Source organism: Sus scrofa, chromosome 7 (assembly GCF_054392235.1).
Source record: "Sus scrofa isolate SSC_HxYL_T2T_F1_AM1 chromosome 7, Sscrofa_HxYL_maternal_Yorkshire_Landrace_v2.0, whole genome shotgun sequence".
Lineage (NCBI taxonomy): Eukaryota > Metazoa > Chordata > Mammalia > Artiodactyla > Suidae > Sus > Sus scrofa.
In genome coordinates, this window is record NC_139389.1 from 134985605 (window position 1) to 135006961 (window position 21357).

General features: G+C 52.7%; 1 long non-coding RNA gene and 1 pseudogene across 3 annotated transcripts; both read left to right on the forward strand.

Moving 5' to 3' along the window:
• Window positions 1-1911: 1911 nt before the first annotated feature.
• On the forward strand, window positions 1912-3640 carry LOC110258338 (ras-related protein Rap-2a pseudogene; annotated as a pseudogene). The gene has a single exon (XR_002341084.2). The product of XR_002341084.2 is annotated as a ras-related protein Rap-2a pseudogene (transcript).
• An 8019-nt stretch (window positions 3641-11659) lies between these two features.
• On the forward strand, window positions 11660-19840 carry LOC146402107 (uncharacterized). 2 transcript variants are annotated; one of them, XR_014809354.1, is made up of 3 exons: window positions 11660-12370; window positions 12610-16477; window positions 18830-19840. It is a non-coding gene; the product is annotated as an uncharacterized LOC146402107 (long non-coding RNA). The 2 variants fall into 2 exon arrangements; XR_014809353.1 differs by having other exon boundaries at window positions 11660-16477.
• Window positions 19841-21357: the final 1517 nt, after the last annotated feature.

A 21357-nucleotide genomic window follows, 5' to 3' on the forward strand; every position in this document is an offset into this window, starting at 1 on the left:
ATTCTTATTTTGTCTGCTTGGTAACACAGTATCTGCAGTTTTCTGGATGTGATTTTGGTTGTCTGGTGCGTCCAGTGGCTCTCGCTCAGAGTGATTTTTTTTCCTTCTGTGATTTGTGATGTTTTTAGACAGTGAGTTGCCTACATTTCCTCAAAATTTACCCACGGGAAGTTGCTGAAACGTGGTTGGAACTTGCATTTCTCCAGAGAATATTTACAGTTTCTAGGTTTGAGTCTTTAAAATATTAATTTTTAAAAAATTAATTTTCAGTCTTGTTACTTTGGAATCAGAGGCTAATTCTTGTAAGATTTCTCTGTTTAGAAATCAAGTTGTCTGTTGTGTGTTAAGTGTGTAATGAATATTATACATTAAGGTAGTTCTGTGCCCTGTTTATAAAAAAGCACGTTCTGTGGCTGGCCACAGATGCCAGGGTACAGGATGTCCTCCTGTCACTTAAACTTTATCTCTGAGTCTAAAGCTGCTGGGGAGGCAGGATATTCCGGTTCAGTCAGAATTGGGGCCTTGCCCCCTCCAGGACTCCCTGGAAGGAAGGAGGTTCAGTGGTACCCCAAGCACAGGGACAGGGAAAGTGTGTTTATCTCCACTTCCAACCTAGACCTGCAGGTCCCCTGAAGTCCTAAGGCACCTGCTGGTCCTGAAACAGACGGGCCGAGTTTACCAGGTGGAGCGTCCCAGGACTTTCGGTCCAGTCCCCTCTGTCGCCCGACACACAGCCTTTCTCCTCCGACATCAAGGAAGAGAAGGAGTTCCCCAGGGGATCAGAGGGTTAAGGATCCAGCATTGTCACTGCTGTGGCTTGGGCCACTGCCGAGGCGCTGGTTTGATCCCTGGCCGGGAAACTTCCACAGGCTGAGGTTGCTGCCAAAAAAGGGGGGGGGGGGAGAAAAGAAAGAATAGCAGGAAGGTTGGTCGCTGGAGAGGAGAAGCCTGAGAGAGACTGCGGCAGGGAGTCAGACCTGGGGGAGCCCCATTATAAGTAGGATCACCCCAAAGCCCCGGGGCCCTGGGCTTTCCCGGTTCTTGCCTGCTTCTGGGTGAATGGGAACCGCTTCCATCGTCGCAGCTGGGATGGCGAGTCGTGCGGCCACTGCTCTTAGATGTGGAGGCAGAAGAGGACGCCGAGGAGCGTGGGAGGGGCTGTGATTTTCCAAAGCTCCCCTGGGCCCTGCTCAGTGACAAGCGGCAGGGCATGAGGAAGCCTGGGCACAGCATGGGCGCCGGGAAGCAGGAATTCGGCACCCTCGGTCTGAAGCTCCCTGGCAGGTTGCCCCTTGCCTGGGGTCCTCCGTGCCTGGAGGGGGGCTCCGGCGGCGCAGCCCTGCCAGGCCTGACCTTGAGCGAGGCCAGCCTGGCTTCCGGCCACGAGACTGGATCTGAAATGGTGGAGAAATCCTGCTATTTCCCGGTTGACGTGGAAGGCATCAGGTTACCTTCTGGCCCCGCAGACAGAAGGGGCTCTCCTAGGAAGGGGGAGCAGGGAGCGGGGACGGACTGAGGGGCGCCGGCAGGCCGTCGGCGGGATACCCGGGACAGGAGCTGAGCCTGGGCAGCTCGGGGGGCCGCCCCCCGAGGGGAGGCCTGGGGCGCGGGGCTGGTGGGGAAGGAGGGCTGGTGCGGGGCCGGGGCAGACGCTGCGGAGGCGTGGGCGCCAGGGGCCGGGACTCCGGCGTCCGGGCTCCGCGGCGGGGGCGGGCGGTCTCGAGCCTCGGGGAGCAGATCCCGACCCAGCCGGGACCCCCGCCGAGCGCCAGGGCGGACGCCCACCCCTGCGGGCGCGGGAGCGGCCGCGCGGGCCCTGGGCCCCCCGCCTCCGCGTAGCCCCGCCCCGCCCCGCCCCTCGCCCCCCGCCCCGCGGCGGCCCCGGCAGCCCGGCCCCCGCCTCCGCGCGCCATTCCTCCGCGTCCTCCGGCCGCGCGTCCCGCCTGCCGCGCCTCGGCCATGGCGGGCCTGGGGCCGCGACCCGCCAAGGGCTACCGGGTGGTGCTGCTCGGGAGCGTGGCCGTGGGCAAGACGGCCCTCGCCACGCAGTTCGCCTGCGGCAGGTTCCCCGAGCAGTGCGAGCCGTCGGTGGAGGAGCTCTTCAGCAAGGTGATCGAGGTGAACGCGGCGCCCGCCCTGCTGGAGATCGTGGACACCGTGGGCGCCGAGCACCTGGTCACCCTCAAGGACCTGTACATCAAGAACAGCGACGGCTTCGTGGTGCTCTACAGCGTGTGCAGCGAGGCCTCGTTCGAGGCCGTGCGGCCGCTGCGGGAGCGCATGGGCCGGCTGCGGGGGCCCAAGGCCGTGCCGCTGGTGCTGGTGGGCACCAAGGCCGACCTGGACGCCCAGCGCCAGGTGCTGACGGCGCAGGGCCGCGCGCTGGCCCGCGAGTGGCGGTGCCCGTTCCTGGAGGTCACGGCCAAGAGCAAACTGATGGTGGACCAGGTGTTCACGCAGGTGGTGCGCGAGATGGAGGCCCTGGCCCCGCCCGAGGAGGAGGCTCCGGTCGTCCCCGCGAACGTCCAGGAGACGTGGCCGTCGGAAAGATTCATCGGCTGATGCGCCACGGCTCGTGTTCCGTGCGTCTCTCGCTGTCGTGATTTCTGAAGCTCAGTATTCCGACTCTGCCATTTTCGAGAGTTATCTGGCTGTAAACAAACGGTTACTTCTGTACACGGACTCAAATCCCTGCTTCAAACTGTCCACAGAGCTTCCGAAATATTTGTCGAAAACTTTGCAACTGTATTTACCTTTCGACAGTGCTGGAAGAAGACACCAAAAATCGATTTTTTTTTTCTTTTTTCCCTGTGGGGAGAGAGTACTATGTCTTCAATTGGAATGTGTTACTGGGATTTTCTTTTTATAATTAACACCTTTGAACGTCATCCGACATTTGAAGTTGATTGAGGAACTCAAGTTTAAGCTTTGGATTCCCTGCGCTCTCATGTGTTCCTTTCTCAGTTACAGGCTTGAACGGCAGTAGTAATATTTTCCTCTCCGCGTATTTCTAAATATAGTTATGACATACGTAGCCTTGGTCTGAAAGGGATATTGTACACCCTGGGAGGGGCAAAATCAACTCTGCTCAGGCAAAGAGCTCAGCTCTGCCTTCGGTTTTGTAATTGACATCGAGTTGATTTCTGCAGCTGTAAATTGACTAAAAATAAAATGACTTTAGAAGGTGATAGTTTTTAATCTTTGTCTTTCTAGAACCTAGAGCTACAATCCCATATACTCTATCTCTGCTTTTCAGTTATTTTCCAGGGAAAACGGCCCCATTTGGTTTTTGCGGCTTGGAGTCAGCTATGTCCTCTGAATACCTGCCTAGTTTGACACGGGTACTGAAATTGAAACAAAACATGAATCTTTTTGTATAGTTCTTGCATAACAATACAAGCAGTTTTCCTTGCGCTGGTTTAAAAATATTACTGTTTTATAAATGTAAAGATTGTTCTTTGAGTTGCTTGTGTTTATTTGCACAAGTTAGTTTTACCTCACCTGCTGTGACAGATTTTTTTCAAATTTGGAACCTAACGTAGACATTTGAACATCCTTGTAGGGAATAAAATAAACAAGAAAGATCTGTGCCTGTGTTCTGAAATAATTTCATTAAAGGAAATTTATAAAGTGACGGTTATTCATGGCTCTGAGAGTTCTTTTCTTATATATTGTACATGATGTTTGAATAGATGAAGGGATTTTAGCACCAAAAATGTATTTTAGAACCTAACAGTGCCCAAGAACCAATTGGCCCCGCTGGAGAGGGCTGGGCTGGGACTTCCTGTGTCTTAGATTGCTTTTTCTTTCCCCTGGACGTTGGGGGCAGGTGCGGTTGAGGTGCTTGCTTTTGAAGACTTGAAATCCAGCTAACTCACTCCTCTCTTCTGACCCTCTGTCTTCTGGGGTCACTGCTCTTGGCAATGTTACCCCACCCCCTCTTCCGGGACCATCATTTCTCTAAAGGGATGTTTTCAACACAGGGAGGAGGGGAGGGGGCTGTCCAGAAAGCTGAGCAGGCAGGAAGCCTCTCCCGGCCTCAGCTGTCTGGGTCCAGAGCTGCTGCTTCCTCCCGCTGAGGCAGAAGTAGAAACCCAAGACTGTTCCCTGACTGGGTGTGGGCTGTGCAGAAAAAGCATGTGTGTGCATGTGTGTGTGTGTGTGTGTGTTCGAATGTGCAGCGTCCCCACCCCAGCTCTAAGACTGGTCCACAAAGACTGCAAGCTGGCCCCTCGCCCTGCATACCCTGCCTGCCCTGACTTTGACTTCACCTGCCTATGCTGAGGCCTCCGGGGAAGGTTCGTGTCCCCGGATCCCAGGCCCTGGGGATATTAGGCCTCATCCAGGAAAAAATTCACAAAGAGCCTTTCCTCCTTTAGTTTACAAGAAGCATGCCAGACCGCCGCTCAGATCTGAGGGAGCGCCCAGGGGTGTTCCAGGCTGACTGGTCTGCGCAGGAATGGTCAGGCCCATGTGATCAGCTCCTGTGACCCCAGGAATCATGCATGAAGCGGCTTCCTGGTGTGTATGCATGTGCACACACCCGCACACTCACACTCATAAAATGAAAGACCTACACACTGGATTTTCTTTCTCTTCCTGCATTTCTCATTTCTAACTTACGTATGTTACTTACAAGTGGCCTACAGTCCCTGTGGCCTCCAGGGAGGCCCACATAACTCTACAGGGACTTTGCAAGTGGCCGGTGTGACTGCTTATCAGGGAGCTGTGGTGCCTGGAAGCATGGTGCCCAGGTGGGGGACTCAAACGGTGGCAGCCGAGCTCGTCAGCTCGCAGGTGGTGGTCAAACCTCAAACCCTTGGCAGTCCGAGACTGGACTGAAGACAGCGTGGTGCTCAGCCGAACGGGAACGTGAGACTAGGGACACTCACTCACAAGCGGGGGGCGGGGGGGCCTCTGACCCCTCGAATGCCTGCAACTCGGGCACCAACAGATCCTTTTCTTGCCAACGGTGCTGTGATTTCAGTTTGTTCTATGGAGATTGCTGAGGGTGCTGAGAGTTCTTTTGGAGGCTTTTAAATAACATTTGATTTCCTCCTCTGTGAAATGCCTGCTCTTTCTTTTTTTTTTTTTCCCTCTCACTTGCAGCAAGTGCAAGTTTCCGGCTCAGGGATTGAACTCATGCCACAGCAGTGACCCAAACCATTGCAGTGACAATGCCAGATCTTTAAACCACTGCACCAACAAGGGAACTCCTAAATGCTCTTTTACCCACTTTTTTTTTTTTTTTTTTTTGTCTTTTGTCTTTTTAGGGCCATACCTGCGGCACATGGAGGTTCCCAGGCTAGGGACTGAATCGGAGCTAGAGCTGCGGGCTACGCCACAGCCATGGCAACACCAGCCACATCTGCAACTTATCCCCCAGCTCATAGTAGTGCAGGATCCTTAACCCACTGAGTGAGGCCAGGGATCAAACCTGCATCCTCATGGATACTAGTTGGGTTCTTAACCCACTGAGCCACAGTGGGAACTCTTCCACCACTAAGTTTTAAGATACTTTGTTACATGGCACATGGGGTGCTGACACACAAATATAAAAAATTACAGGAGTGGCTTTGGAACCAGGCTGTGGGCAGAGGCCAGAAGGATTCTGAGGCATGTTCGATAAAGGCGAATAACCTTGGGCAGACCGTTAGTGGAAAGCTGGACTCTGAGGATGCTGCCAGTGAGGATTCAAAAGGATGTGAAGAACAGGGGTTCTGGAGTTCCCGTCATGGCTCAGTGGTTAACAAATCCGACGAGGAACTAAGAGGTTGCGGGTTCGATCCCTGGCCTTGCTCAGTGGGTTAAGGATCCGGCATTGCCGTGAGCTGTGGTGTAGGTCGCAGACACGACACAGATCCCTCATTGCTGTGGCTGTGGTGTAGGCTGGCAGCTACAGCTCTGATTAGACTCCTAGCCTGGGAGCCTCCATATGCTGCAGACGCAGCCCTAGAAAAGACAAAAAGACAAAAAAAAAAAAAAAAGAAAGAAAGAACAGGGGTTCTTGTTATGTAATGGCAGAGATCTTACCAACCACGCCAAACCTGTGGTTAGATGGAAGGCCCCAAATGTGCCTATTAAAAGTCTTGATCTAGAAAGAAAGAAAGTCCTGAACTAGCTAGTAGATTCCCAAGCAAAGTACAGAAAGTGCTGTCTGGTTTCTCCTTGTTGCTCATAGTAAGATGTGAGAAAAGAGAAAAAGAACTGGTAAACAAAAAGAAACAAGTACTCAATGGTTTGGAAAATTATCAATTTTTCCAAATGGCAAAAGAGACTAAAATTAAGAAATGACTTCCAAGTGGATTTCAAATCCAGAAGAACTGGTCTAAAAACGAAGCCAAGGGTATGACTGTAAACTATTTTCTTAAAGACCTCAGAAATATTAAAGTTGATACCCCAGAGTACTGTTCAGTCACCCAACAGGTCTCTTAGAAAGTTTTTTGGGTTTTTTTGTGTGTGTGCTTTATACAGCCGCACCTGCGGCATTTGGAAGTTCCCAGGCTAGGGGTCAAATCGGAGCTACAGCTACCAGCCTACACCACAGCCACAGCCACACAGGATCTGAGCCACATCTGTGACGTACATCATAGCTCATGGCAATGCCGGATCCTTAACCCACTGAGCGAGGCCAGGGATCGAACCCACAACTTCATGGTTCCTAGTCAGATTCATTTCCACTGCGCCACGATGGGAATTCCTCTTAAAAAGACTCATGTGAGCCCACAAACCCTCAATCAAACAACAGGGCAGCAAAGCAGCCTAGATGTGGTTTCTCAGCTCAGTAGGAGCACAAGGTACAGCAGGGCTTATCTCAGAGATATTTGTGAGTGTTTCTTTTCTCCGATGGAGTGAACACAATTCTCAAACAGACTTGTGGGCGTATCTTTTCTCTTATGGAGGTAGCCTCAAATCATAGGCGATCCACAAAATTTTTGAAAGAATTAGACCAGCAAAAGCAGCTTGGACTGGCAAAGACAGAGCAGTTCAAAATGAAAGGAGACTTTAGAATCACCCCCACTCCTGCTCCTGCTGCCCAAAATTGTACTAGAAGGTAACAGGCTGGGAAAACTACTTGGTTGCAAACATGTGCTATCTTTCATTAAAAAAAAATTTTTTTTTTGCACACTATGATAGTTAATTTTATTTGTTCAAGGAAAAATAAGAATTTTTTAAAAAATAAAAGGATGACTCAGAGGGCAAAATAAAGAGCTCAGAACAGAGCCCAAAGCAATGAGGGGTTATTTTCAGGACTTAAGACCTAACTGAAGAATTTCTTGGCTGGGCTTCAGCTGCTGTGGACTAGTGACTTTTGCATTTCCCATCCTCCCCCTTTTTTGAGCAGTCACCCTCCGCCAGTTGCACCACTGTACACTGGGGGGGCTGGGGCAAGGGAAAGGCAAATAACCTGTCAGTTTTGTGATCTACAGACCAAGACAAACTGTAACTGAGGAGCTATTTGCTCAAAGAACTACACTAGGAGTTTCCGGCGTGGCACAGCAGAAACGAATCCGACTAGGAACTATGAGGTTGCAGGTTCGATCCCTGGCCTTGCTCAGTGGGTTGAGGATCCGGCGTTGCCGTGAGCTGTGGTATGGGTTGCAGACATGGCTCGGATCTGGCATTGCTGTGGCTCTGGCGCAGGCTGGCGGCTACAGCTCCAACTAGACCCCTAGCCTGGGAACCTCCACGTGCCACAGATGCGGCCCTGAAAAAAAAAAAAGACAAAAAAAAAAAAAAGAATTATTCACTAGATATTAGGAAACTGAGAAGCTGGAGCTCCTGCTATGGCACAGCAGAAAAGAATTCGACTAGTATCCATGAGGATGCGGTCCGATCCTTGGCCCTGTTCAGTGAGTTAAGGATCTGGCATTGCCATGAGCTGTGGTGTAAGCCGGCAGCTGCAACTCAGATTCAACCCCTGGCCGGGGAACTTCCATATGCCGCAGGTGGGGCCCTAAAAAAGAAAAGGAAAAGAGAGAAGAAAAAAGAAATAGAAAACTGAAAAAGCAAAGAGGCGGTGAGAAAGTATCTCAGAAGTGGTCCTTTAGGAAGCAGAGACGACGCCTAGAACAAAGCAAGAGGCCAAGACTATAAAACCTAAAAACTTAGAGCAAGGATCCTGTGGAGCCAGACCTCTGAGAGGTTTGTGCTGATGCCTCAACAGCTGGACCAGAGCTGAGGTCAACGCCTCTGAGGACAGGGCACAGGCGCGCCGGTGCGGGTGCTCCCGACGAGGTGCAATGAGGCTGGTTCTAGACCTGCCGGGAGACTGCAAACTGGAACCCACTGCCGCTACTGCAATCGCCTCCCGCACTCATGGTGCAGCAGCACCGCTTCTCTGGCAAACGGAAAGGTACACGTTCATTTTCCCGCCTCCAGCCTTTCCACTGCCGCCTTGGGGGAGATTCTAACGGGCAGCTCACTGGCAAAGGAGAAACATGGTTGGCAGAGAAATTGCCTCAGCATCAGAGAGCAGAGTGGGGGAGTTCCCACTGTGGTGCAGCGGTTAATGAACCTAACTAGGATCCAGGAGGATGCAGGTTCGATCCCCGGCCTCGCTTAGCAGGTTAAGGATCCGGCGTTGCCGTGAGCTGTGGTATAGGTCACGGACGCGGCTCAGATCGGGCGTGGCTGTGGCTGTGGTGTAGGCAGGTGGCTACAGCTCAGATTCAACCCCTAGCCTGGGAATCTCCATATGCCTCAGGTGTGGCACTAAAAAGCAAAAACAAACAAACAAACAAACAAACAAAAAAAAAAACCCAACCCCCCCCAAAAAAAACCCAGGATTGTAGTCATTTTGAAATCAAGACGTGTGTCTTCCAGCTTTGTCACTCTTTTTGAGGTTGCTTAGGCTGTTTACAATCCCTTGACACTTCATAAATTTTAGCGTGGGTTTTTCTGTTTCTGAACACATGCAGCTGAAATTTTCATAGGGATTGCGCTGACTTTATAGATTGCTCCGTGTCGTGTCGACCTGTTAAAAACATGAGGTCTTCCAATCCATGAACAGGGAGTGGGTTTCCATTAACTCGCGTCTTGCATTTTTTTCAGCACTGTATTGGCTTCTCTGCACAGGTCTTTCACCTCCTTGGTTAAGTTTATTCCTAGTTTTTTATTCTTTTTGATGGTGTCATAAGCGGACTTGTTTTCTGAATTTCCCTTTTGGATTGCTCATTGTTGGTGCATAGAAATGCAAGTGACTTTGTGGTTTGGCTTTGTATCCTATCACCTTGCCGACTTTATTCTAATAGTTTGTGTTGTCTTTTTTCTTTTGTGGACTCTTTAGGGTTTTCTGCGTATCAGATGGTGTGAACAGAGACACTGTCACTTCTCCCTTTCCCATGTGGGTGCCTTTTATTTATTTTACTTGCCCTCATTGCTCTGGCCAGGATTTCCAGTGTAATGCTGAGTCGAAGTGGTGAAAGCAGACACCCTGATCTCAGAGGAAGAGCTTTCAGTCTCTCCCCACTGGGTACGATGTTCGCTGGCTGCTTCCTCATACACAGCTTCTATTACCGTTAAGTCATCCCTCTAATCCCACTGTGTCTTACCATCAAAGGGCATCGAGGTGTTTTTCTGTTAAGTTCCAGGCCAGAGGCTGAATTGGAGCTGCAGCTGCAGGCCTACGCCACAGCCACAGCAACACGAGATCTGAGCCACATCTGGGACCTATGCTGCCGCTTGTAGAAACACCAGATCCTTAACCCACTGAGTAAGGACGGGAATTGAACCTGCATCCTTACAGATGCTATGTCAGGTTCTTTTTTTTTTTTTTTTTTTTTTTTTGTCTTTTTGCTATTTCTTGGGCCGCTCCTGCGGCATATGGAGGTTCCCAGGCTAGGAGTCCAATCAGAGCTGTAGCCACTGGCCTACACCAGAGCCACAGCAACACGGGATCCGAGCCGCGTCTGCAACCTACACCTCAGCTCACAGCAACGCCGGATCCTTAACCCACTGAGCAAGGGCAGGGACCGAACCCACAACCTCATGGTTCCTAGTCGGGTTCGTTAACCACGGTGCCACGACGGGAACTCCCTATGTCAGGTTCTCAACCTGCTGAATGACAATGCGACCTCCAAACGGGCATGAATTTTGTCAAATGATTTTCTTGCATTACTCGAGCTGCTCGTCCTCTCCTCTTCACTCTGTTACTGTCATGTACCTTGACCAATCTTTGTGTGTTGAACCATTCTTACATCCCATGAATAAGTTCCTGGCCCCGGAACTTCTGCAGGCCTCGGGCGCAGTCAGCCAAAACAACCAAACACAAACAAACACTCCCCCCCTTAGCTATTATTAGTGATGACTGCTTCTTTAGCAGTTATAGCCTCCCCTCCTTATAGGTAAGAGTTACTGGGACAGTCGATGATGTAATTTCCCAACTTCCTGACAGCACCTAATCCAGAGCAAAGCCCTGCTTATGACTAAACTTTCCCCGAAACCACCTCGTACAAGCCCCGATCCAAATGCCTTCGAACACCTTCTTACAGAGACACCCCATGGCTCCCAGGCGGTGTGTTCCTCTCACTCCAATGGGCAGCAAAGTCACCTTGTTCAGTGCCACGTGGGCTCCTCTGGTCTTTAGCTGGAGGCGTCGACACCCCTCAGGCCTTGCACATGATGGCAAGGCCATGGTCATTTCTGGCAGCAAAGCCTGTGGCAGTCAGACTGCAGGAAGCAGACCTACTGCTTCGGAGAGGTTCAACTCCGACCGCCACTGGGGTTGTGAGTTTGCAAAACATCCAGAGTTTCTCTCCCAGGTTCTGGCAGCCAAATAGAGATGCTTCTGCTGCTACTGCCGCTGCTGTCCCTACCTCCCAGCACCAAGGCAGCTGAGGGGGGACAGTAGAACCTGCTCAGAAAGTCCCCACCCCTTCAAGGCCTTGTTTGTCAGCAGCAAAGAACAAAAGAGCAGCAGGGACATGGCCTTCCCCCCTTCCCACTTTCAAACCTCCTGGAAGAATATGCAGTTGGTGGACTCCATGTAAACCTGGGACATGGGCAGGGGAACAGGCAGCGGCGTAGCAATTCCCCCCGAAGGGCGGCCTCCAGCAACTGCACTACCCACTTCCAGATTTCTCTTTCTTGCTTTTTCGTTTTGTTTTTTTTAATCATACTTTTCTGTTTAACCCCACTCGTTCCGGAATGACTGGCGCAGGTAGGAGCCGGGTCTCCGGGGGTCGGGGACTCTCGCTGGGGACCGACAGCACGAGCCCAGCCACCAACAGCGGCAGAAGGACTGCTGGGGCTCCCTCGGAAAGGCGGACCTGTCCCGACCTGTCCGGGGAGGGGGCTGGTGGGCAGCGTGGGGCCAGTGGTGGGGGTGGCTTCAGGTGAAATGGGGCCGACGCCGCCGCGGGCGGGGCGCTGGGGGGCATTCCTGAGGGCGGGGGCGGGTCCCGTGGCTGGCCACGCCTCCCGCCCGGCTGGCCACGCCTCCCGCCCGGCTGGCCACGCCTCCCGCCCGGCTGGCCACGCCTCCTGCCCGCGGGATCGCCCAGGGGTTGCAGAGAAACAGCTCTAGCGGAAGCCTGGCGCATTTTCCCGGATCCCGGTTGGCCAGGCTGAGAGGCCGGGACGCAGGAAGAGAGGCCACCCGGGAGCCGGGGAGCGGGCGGGGCCACGAGGGGCCCCGCGGACGCTGGTCCCCACGGGTGTTTGTGCTGCGCCAGCGGAGGGGACAGCTTTGGGACGAAGACGCACTCGGGTGGCGGGGAAGGGCGGCGGATGTCGGAGCCTCCGCGGTGACTTGGAGGGAGGGGTGTGTCCACAGGACACTCTCGACGTGTAAGGTGACACCGCCGGCGGCGGGGAGGGCAGGAGAGCGGCGGCGCACCCTGCGTGGGAGGAGGGCTTTGGCTTTTCAGCTGCGCAGAGGGAGGCGCAGAGCCCGCCCGGCCTGGGGCTAAGACTTGAGTTGTCTGCTTTGGTTTTGCGGGGGATGGTACGGTAAAAGCCATCGCCTTATTTAAATCTTATATGAACTACTAATAGAGCTTTCCTTGACAAAGTTATCTAGTTGTTGGAGATCAAGAACGGTTATGAGTTTTGCTTGGGGTTTATCTGGAAGCACGTGGCCCGTACAGCTAGTGAAGTAGAGGCATCGCAAATCAACACAAACGGAAACTTTTAAAAACAAGCTAAAAAGAAATCCTTGTAGAATTACAGAAGGTTAAAAACCTTTAGAAAAGAGTTGCCCATATACCACTTTCAAAACCTAAGATATAAAAAAGGACTTACATTCGATGGGTTTTCTGTCCCAATGCTGGTGCTACTTTTAAAATATTTAAGTTCCCTTTGTGGCTCTGCAGGTTACCAACCTGACTAGTATCCATGAGGACGGGGGTTCGATCCCTGGCCTCGCTCAGTGGGTTAAGGATCCCGCTTGCCATGAGCTGCAGTGTGGGTGGCAAACGTGGCCGGCTCTGGTGTGGCTGTGGCTTAGACTCTCAGCCGCAGCTCTGATTTGATCCCTAGCCTGGGAACTTACATGAACCGTGAGTTTGGCCCTTAAGATAAAATAAAATAGGGAGTTCTCGTGGCACAGCAGAAATGAGTCCGACTAGGAACCATGAGGTTGCGGGTTCGATCCCTGGCCTCGCTCAGTGGGTTAAGGATCCAGCTTTGCTCTGAGCCATGGTGTAGGTTGCAGACGCTGCTCGGATTTGGTGTTGCTGTGGCTGTGGTACAGCTACAGCTGTATCTCCGATTAGACCCCTAGCCTGGAACTTCCATATGCCTCAGGTGCAGCCCTAAAAAGAAAAAATAGTAATAATAAAATAAAATATTCAAGAACTCAGACCTAATGGAGCAATGTGCTAAACACCTTTTAAAATACCTTGGCAAAATTTGGTGTGGCTTCTTTCTCATTATGCTGGTTTTGCCCATCCCAAGAATTCTTGGGAGAAAAGTTAAAAAGTTAATGTATTAACAGCCAGTTAACATAGCTTTAAAATAAAATTTATTCCGCCAAATGTAAAATCACTTTGTGCCCAATTAACCAATGCTGACGTCTACTGAAACTGAAAATTACAAAACTGGCAGAAAGAGCTGCGTTCCTGGGTCTGACTACACCGTGAATACCCCGCGACGCATGCCCCTTCTCGAGGCACATTCCTTGGGAGATCACGGCTGCATTTAGAGCCACTGGTCACAGCTGCGGTCAGGGCTGCACGTAAGCTTTCAAATATGTGAGACTGCAGAGTATCTGAGCTGACTCTTCGGCCAAATTGTCCCATGAAAACATTAATTATAACTCTGAGAGCCTGTTCTGGGTAATATCTGTCGGTGCAGCAGTGTCCTAGTGTGTCCCCCTTGACAGGAAACAAAGCATCAGTGCATGAGTGCCCCAGACGGGAAGCCGGTTTGCAAAGAAGTAACCACTGGTTTGAGGCTCAGTTATTCTCCATTTTCACTTTCTTTAAAAGACACCAGTTTGGCAATTCTGAGCTCAAGCGTTTGTTCATTACAAGTATGGAATGTGATTAAGAACATTCATTATGATTTTAAAACTATCCCTGGCGTCTGGGCCATTGTGAAGATCTTAGGAAGCTGACGGGGCGACTGGTAAGGACCAGATTTCATACTGGTGCAAACACCTGAGTGCCCCTGTTCCCCGCTCAGTGATGAAGGTGAAGGTCTAGGCTCAGGTCAGGCCTCTACCCAGCCAGCACCAAGGCCCCCACCTGGGGACATTCAAGTGGTGGCACTTGAACCCATTGTCGCTCCCACCTCAGGCTCCGTGCCAGGCTGGTCTCCACCTCCTGCTGCACCTGTGTGCACACCTGATCCACCTGGGCCTTGCTCTGTGCTGTGACCTGCAGGCCCCCGCACTGCCCCTAGCAGGTCGGTGTGTGCCCTGCACTGTCAGCATCTTGCTTGGGGTCCACCTAGTCACCCCTTCAACCGCCACCCTGCTGAGGCCTCCGCCACCCCCGTTGCACTGGCCAAGGTCCGGTGGCCAAGGTGGCCAAGGTCCGGTGGTCCTCCGATGCATTAGGAGCCCATGGAGTTGTATACCCTGTTAAACTACCATTCACGAATGAGGAGAAGATGACAGTACTTTTAGAGAAACAAAAGTTAAAAGTGTTAGTAACAGACTGTGATGAAAACATGCACTTCCGAGTTCCCACTATGGCTCAGCAGGTTCCCCTTGTGGCTCATGGATACCCGACTAGCATCCATGAGGATGCAGGTTTGACCTGTGGCCTTGCTCGGTGGGTTAAGTATCCTGCATTGCCAAGAGCTGTGGTGTAAGTTGCAGACGTGGCTCAGATCCCCAGTTGCTGTGGCCATGGCGTAGGCCGGGGGCCACAGCTCCTATCTGACCCCTAGCCTAGGAATTTCCATATGCTGCAGGTGCGGCCCTAAAAAGCAAAAAAAAAGCAAAAAAAAAAAAAAAAAAAAAAAAAGATTAAGCCCTCTCCTATGGTTACTGCTCACAGGCACCTGGAAGAAACAATCAGAACTCTTCTGGAGAAAGAGAACAGCCTAAGCTTCAAATTGTTTCTTCAAATGATTTCTCCAATACATAAAAAAAGCCAAAACAAAACAACCCTATCAGGCACATAATGAGAAAAGAAAAGAGACAAGAACAGATCCTAGAGACCCCATAGATTGGTTTAATCAAACTCGAACTTTTATTCTGTTCAAAGAAGAAAAAAGTCCAAGCTTAAAAAATTTAGCAGGTAACTGGAAACTGTAAAAGCACATAGCTCTATGAAGAATCAAATGGAAATCCTAGAACCGAGAAATGGAAAAACGTAAAACCAGTTGACAAGTTAACTGCAGATTAGACACAGCTCAAGAGAAAAATAATGAACTGAGAGGCTTCACAGTAAATTGTTCAGAGTAGATTTTTATTTGTTTGTTTGTTTTTAGGGCCGTACCCACATCATATGGAGGTTCCCAGGCTAGGGGTTGAATCGGAGCTACAGCTGCTGGCCTCCACCACAGCCACAGCAACACGGGATCCAAGCCACGTCTGCGACCTACACTGCAGCCCCTGGCAACGTCAGATCCGTAACCCACTGAGGGAGGCCAGGGATGGAACCCACAACCTCATGGTTCCTAGTCGGATTTGTTTCCGCTGTGCCACGATGGGAAGTCCCAGAATAGATTTTTTGAAGCACTAAGTAGAGAGAGGAGAGGTGGGGCTGTCTCAGGCAGGTGTAATTGGAGTTCCCAAAGACTGAGAAGGGGCCAGAGAAAAACACATTAAGAGCTAATGGCTAAAAATTTCGAAAGTGGGTGAATGGCAACATACACAGACAAAACTACAGATTTCAGCAGGGTAAAGAAAAAGAACCTACATGTAACATTCATCACAATGAAACCACAGAACACCACAGACAATGTGAGATCTGAAAGCAGTCAGAGGATAAAATACAGTAATTAGACTACTAACTAGACAGTGAAATTCAGAAGCCAGTAGAAGATCTCTTTAGCATATTGAAACGAAGCAATTGCCAACCTAGTTATCTTTTAATACCTTTCAAAAGTGAGGACCAGATAAAGACATTTTCATCAGAGAAAAGGATTGACACTGCAAATTCACACTAAAGGAAATTCTAAAGCAAAGTCGGATACAAAAAGAATCAAAGAGCAAAGAAAGTGATTAATATGTGGGAGAATCTTTGGAGCTCCTGCTGTGGCTCAGCAGGTAAGAAACCCGATGAGCATCTGTGAGGATGTGGGTTTGATCCCTGGCTCCTCTCAGTTGGTTAAAGATCTGGCGTTGCCATGAGCTGTGCTGTAGGTCGCGGACACAGTTCGGATCTGGCATGGCTGTGGCTGTGGTGGAGGCCGACAGCTACAGCTCCGGTTGGACCCCTAGCGTGGGAACCTCCCTGTGCCGCAGGTACAGCCCTAGAAAGCAAAAGGAAATGTGGGAAATCTAAATGAAGGTCGTACATAAATGGCAACAATTTCACAGTATTTTGGAGTTAAAAGCAAGATCGAATTAAAACCGCAACAGTAACAGTTTAGGGAAGGATGTGAAATTAATCCTTCACAGGATTTTGGGTTCTGAAAATCCTTCTTTCTGGGAAGGTAGAAAGCAGAGTCCCTGAGGCCAGTGACACCACTGCCTAAGGCCAGAGGGGGCCTGGAGGAACCCCCGGGAGGAAGGCGACAGCCCAGCCCGGCCCAGATGACAGACTCTGGGCTGGGACCCCAGGCCACAGACTCAGTCCCCTGCAGGGCCAGCCCCCAGCAGAGGAGCACAGCCCGTGAGCTGGGCGCCCATGGGCCCCAACGTCAGAGCTGAACCTGAAACACAGGGGTCCACCAGTCAGGAGGCCACGTGCTCTGGAAGTTCCCAGAAGAGCCCCGGTGCCTTCCACGCCCTCGACCCTGAGAGAGGAGGCGCCCTCCCAGCACAGCCCAGTAGAGGCGGACATCTCAGCCCTCAGCACACACCGTGGTCACCCAGCTGCAAGCTCCAGCCTCCAGGATCCTGACCTGCTCGGTTCAGGTGGGACGGACAAGCCTCTGGTTCCCAACCAGCCTCACGTGTGGCCAGAAGGGAGGACCGATGGGGTCCCAGGGAACGAAGGGACGAGCACAAGGGTCTCCCAGCCCTGCTGGGGGTGGGGTCAGAGAGCTCAGGCCAGCAGGGCGCTTGTGCCCGAGGGAGGGGATGGGCTTCAGGAAGCCAGCTAAGCTCACCTGGGCAGTGGGTGGCAGAACACAGGAGGTTCCACTGTAATCCACAGCCCTGGCCAGCCCCACAGCAAGGGGAGAGTTTAGGAAGCCGGAGCTGGCCTCCAGCCCAAGAAGGAAGAGCCCCTCCTGCCTCAGGAGCCACCCACCCCCCCACTGGCGCCCTGCCTGTGTGCAGCACCTGACTCCAGGCTTGGCTTCTGGGGAGAAGACGCCCCCAGACTCGAATCCCCCCCTCTGCCCCAGCTGGGCCCAGTGCACCCTCTGCTGACCTCAGGGCTGGGAGAGAGCAGGATGGGGTAGAGGGAACCCCCCACACAGTGGCTTCTGAAGGACAAGGTCAGACCCCCACTGGGGTGGCCACTGGGGTTGGGCAGCTTGTCCTGGGCTCACAGATTGCTGGCCAGGCCTCTGGGGGGTCTCTGGCTGGGAGGGGGCTCCAGCCCCATGCTCTGGGATGTTGAGGCTCAGATGTTCTTTACATCTGAGAAGTGGGTCCCCTAGGAGGCAGTGGCTGGGGGCCCGGTACACCCCCAGCACAAAACAGAGCTGAGCCCACCCAGGGGTGGTCAGGGAGCCCGCCCCGCCTCTGGGGAGCCCTGTGCCCCTGAATCCAGCCCCCCCAAGGCCAGGCTTGGGTCGCGGTGATGGTGGCGCTCACCTCCTGGCCTGAGTGAGCCCAGCTGTGAGGCCCAGGGGTGGGGGTGGGGGTGCTGGGGGGGTGGGGAGCGGGGGGATCTCTCTCCTCTGCTGGACAGAGGGCTAGTAGTTGTGTGTTGGGAGAGGGGCTGGAGTTAGGCGGCGGGAGGGGCATCCTGTGTCTTTGTTTTTTTGTTTTTTGTTGTTGTTGTTGTTGTTGTTGCTGCTATCTCTTGGGCCGCTTCCGCGGCATATGGAGGTTCCCAGGCTAGGGGTTGAATCGGAGCTGTAGCCACCGGCCTACGCCAGAGCCACAGCAACGCGGGATCCGAGCCGCGTCTGCAACCTACACCACAGCTCACGGCAACGCCGGATCGTTAACCCGCTGAGCAAGGGCAGGGACCGAACCCGCGACCTCATGGTTCCTAGTCGGATTCGTTAACCACTGCGCCACGACGGGAACTCCCATCCTGTGTCTTTGGACCCAAAGTGGTGCCCTCCCCACCCAGGTGAGAGTCCTCCTGGGGGAAGGACAGAGGCTGTGGCTATAGACAAAGCCTGCTGGGGTGGGGGGCAGGGGGACAACGACAGTTACAGGCTGATGGAGGAGGGGGTGCTAGTGACAGGACTTGGGAGGACAATCCGGCACATCCCACCAGCCTCAGGCCTCCCAGGAGTCCTTAGTATCTGTGGAGCCCCAGGCCCAGGACAGGTACGTGGGGCCAGAGGACGCTGTGCTGGCCAGGCTTGTCCCTCCAGCCCAAGACAGGAGGGGCAGGGCCAGCACAGAGTCGCTCTGGCCCCCGCTTCTCAGGACCCTCCCCAGGGAACCTCCATGAACACCTGTGTGGCCTGCCCGCCCCCAGTTACAAGTCCCAAGAAGTAGAAATCAAATAGAGAGTATTCTATGATATTGTGCAATAAAAGCAGAAGATAAAAACAAGTCAGGAAAAAAAAAAGACCCTTCCACCTAGAAATTTAAATTCAAAAACTCTTCAGCATGTATAGGATCAAAAAGAAAAGGTAAACCCAAGTTGCAGAATTAAGAACATATATATATAAAAGTACTATATATCTGAGCCTATGGGACCAGCTAAAACCATGTTGGATTTTTTGTTGTTTGTTTTTTGCAGCATGTGAAAGTTCCCAGCTTAGGGGTCAAATCGGAGCTGCAGCCCCTGGCCCTCGTCACAGCCACAGCAATGCGGGATCCAAGCCAAGTGGGTGACCTACCCCAGAGTTCCCGGCAACGCCGGATCATTTAACCCACGGAGCGAGGCCAGGGATCGAACCTGCGTCCTCTAGGATACTCGTCAGATTCATTTCCACTGCCCACAACGGGAACTCCCACGTTTAAATTCTAAATTCTTAAACAAGAATTTAACTGGTCTCAGCCCATAAACACAGTCGTACAAGAGTTACTCTATTTTGTAGAAGGAGGAGGAGGAAAGAGATCAAAAATGACTTGACTGTAGGCAGCTTCTGCTTCTGTCTGAAAAGTTGACTAGAGCTCTGTTCGTTGCAGCATCACTCACAAGAGCCAACAGGTGACAGCACCCCGAAGGCCCCAGCAGAGTTGAACGGATAAAGAAAACACGGCGAAAGGAAAACCCTTCCTTGCCCCACCGCCCTTCTGACACCAAAGGTGTGCTTTTCTATACCAAGCAAATCACCACATTTAGGCCAACGCCGGCTCCATGGCAATTCGTCACTGCAGCCACAGGAAACGAAGACGGACACAGGGACACAGACTCTTCCTGTTCCCAGGGATATCTCCTGCCCCCTCACCTCCCCGCACATCCCTGAGACGCCGAGGAAGCCCCAGTCGCTGCCCGGTCCACCAGCCTTGCTGACCCTCGGGCGTTCCTGTCCGTGCTAGAGCTCCCTCCATCTCTCAGTTTGAGACATTGCAAATATCTTCCCCCATTCTCTTAGCTCTCTCTAAGGTGTCTGCCGTGTCCATGGACAAAAAGTCGGAGTCATGATGTCATCAAATTTATCATTGCTTCTTGTCGTGTGGAGTATGCTTTTGGAGCTTTGTGTACGAAGTCCTTTCCTGGGGTTCCCGCTCTGGCCCAACGGGATGGGCGGCATCTCTGCAGCCGCAGGAGACAGGACGCAGCTTTGACCCCCAGCCTGGCCCAGTGGGTTAGGGGAAACGGCGTTGCCACAGCTGCAGCACAGGTCCGAAAAAGAAAAAGGAAAAAAAAAGATAAATGTCAATTAAAAAAAGAAGCGGGAGTTCCCGTCGTGGCGCAGTGGTTAACTAATCCGACTAGGAACCATGAGGTTGCGGGTTCGGTCCCTGCCCTTGATCAGTGGGTTAACGATCTGGCGTTGCCGTGAGCTGTGGTGTAGGTTGCAGACGCGGCTCGGATCTGGCGTTGCTGTGGCTCTGGCGTAGGCTGGTGGCTACAGCTCCGATTCAACCCCTAGCCTGGGAACCTCCATATGCCGCGGGAGCGGCCCAAGAAAGAGCAACAACAACAACAACAAAAAGACAAAAGACAAAAAAAAAATAAAAATAAAAAAAGAAGTGGTTCCCATCCAGCTATTAAATTCTTCTGCCTCTTCTTCTAACTTCATGCTTTTACCTTTTACACTTGGGTTTTATTCTCTGTGGAGTCTGTCCTTATAAATGGGGTTAAGCAAGGACCATTATATTTTCTGCTGATGGTGGGGCCCCCGGGTGTGGGGTGAGTGCCTCCTCTGCCCAACCCTGGGTGACTTTGGATTGTAGCTTACCTGGTTGCTATTGTCATGATATCAAACTATCCAGGAGTTCCCGTCGTGGCTCAGCAGTTATGAACCCAGCTAGTATCCATAAGGACAGGGTTCGATCCCTGGCCTTACTCAGTGGGTTAAGGATCCTGCGTTGCCATGAGCTGTGCTGTAGGTCACAGACATGACTCAGATCCTGCGCTGCTATGGTTGTGGTGTAGGTGGCAGCTGCAGCTCTGATTTGACCCCTAGACTGGGAACTTCCATATGCCAGGAGTGCTGCCCTAAAAAGACAAAAAAAGAAAAGAACTATCCAAGGGCCAGAGGTGCTCCTGTCACCCAGGTTCCCTGAGTGGGGTGAGCCCCCACGAGGAAAGTGAGTTGGGGGGGAGGCGCTCTCGCTGGGTGAGGACCTGCATCTTCTGGATGCCTTGGGCTGCGGCTCATTAGCTCAGTGGCCCTGGGATTGGTCAGTTTGGGGAACCCGGGGAGCCCAGGCTCCAGGTCTCTCCTCTTGGCTGTGCCCTCATGGTGGCAGGTGCTGACCAACCCCTCTGTCTTCCTGCAGCTGCCTCCAAAGCCGGGAGGGCACAAGTCCCTTCCGGGACCCTTCCAAGTGGCCCCAAATGTCACCGCTGCCCTTTCCTGCGACATCCTCCTTCTCTTTCTCTGGCCCGAGTCCTGTCATATCCTGCTGCATGTCTGGGCCTGGGAGAGGCCCCCCAGGGGTGGGGGGGCTTCTCAGCCTGGCCCTCCTGTCCTGCGGTCCTGTTCTCCCTGCAAGGCTGGCACCCACACCGTGAGGTCTCAGTGTGGCATTAAGCCCTGTCTCTCCACCTGGACCTGTGCGGCCTGTGAGTTTCCTGTTGCTGCTGTGGGACAAATGACCACAAACCTAGCAGCCTGAGCCACCCAGACTGACTATCCTGCAGTTCTGGGGGTCAGAGGTCTGACTGGGGCCTCTCTGGGCTGTGCTCCTTCCCGTGGCTTTGGGAGGGGCTCCGTTTCCAGCTTTCCCGTCTTCCAGAAGCCATCTGCATCCTTGGCTCATGGCCCCCTTGCTCAGGGCGCTTTGCCTACCTCCCTGCCTCCCTCTCCTGCTGCTAAGGACCCTGTGATAACAACGGCTCCGCCCCCTGTGTCCAGGTCATCTGGGCAGCAGCCCTAATTCCACCTGCATTGCTGACTCCCCTTTGCCATGGAGCCACAGGGGGCAGGGTGGGGGGGGGAGGCGGGTAGGACTATTCCACCAGTTCCAAGCCACATCTGTGACCTATACCACAGCTTGTGGCAACGCCGGATCCTTAACCCACTCACTGAGGCCAGGGATCG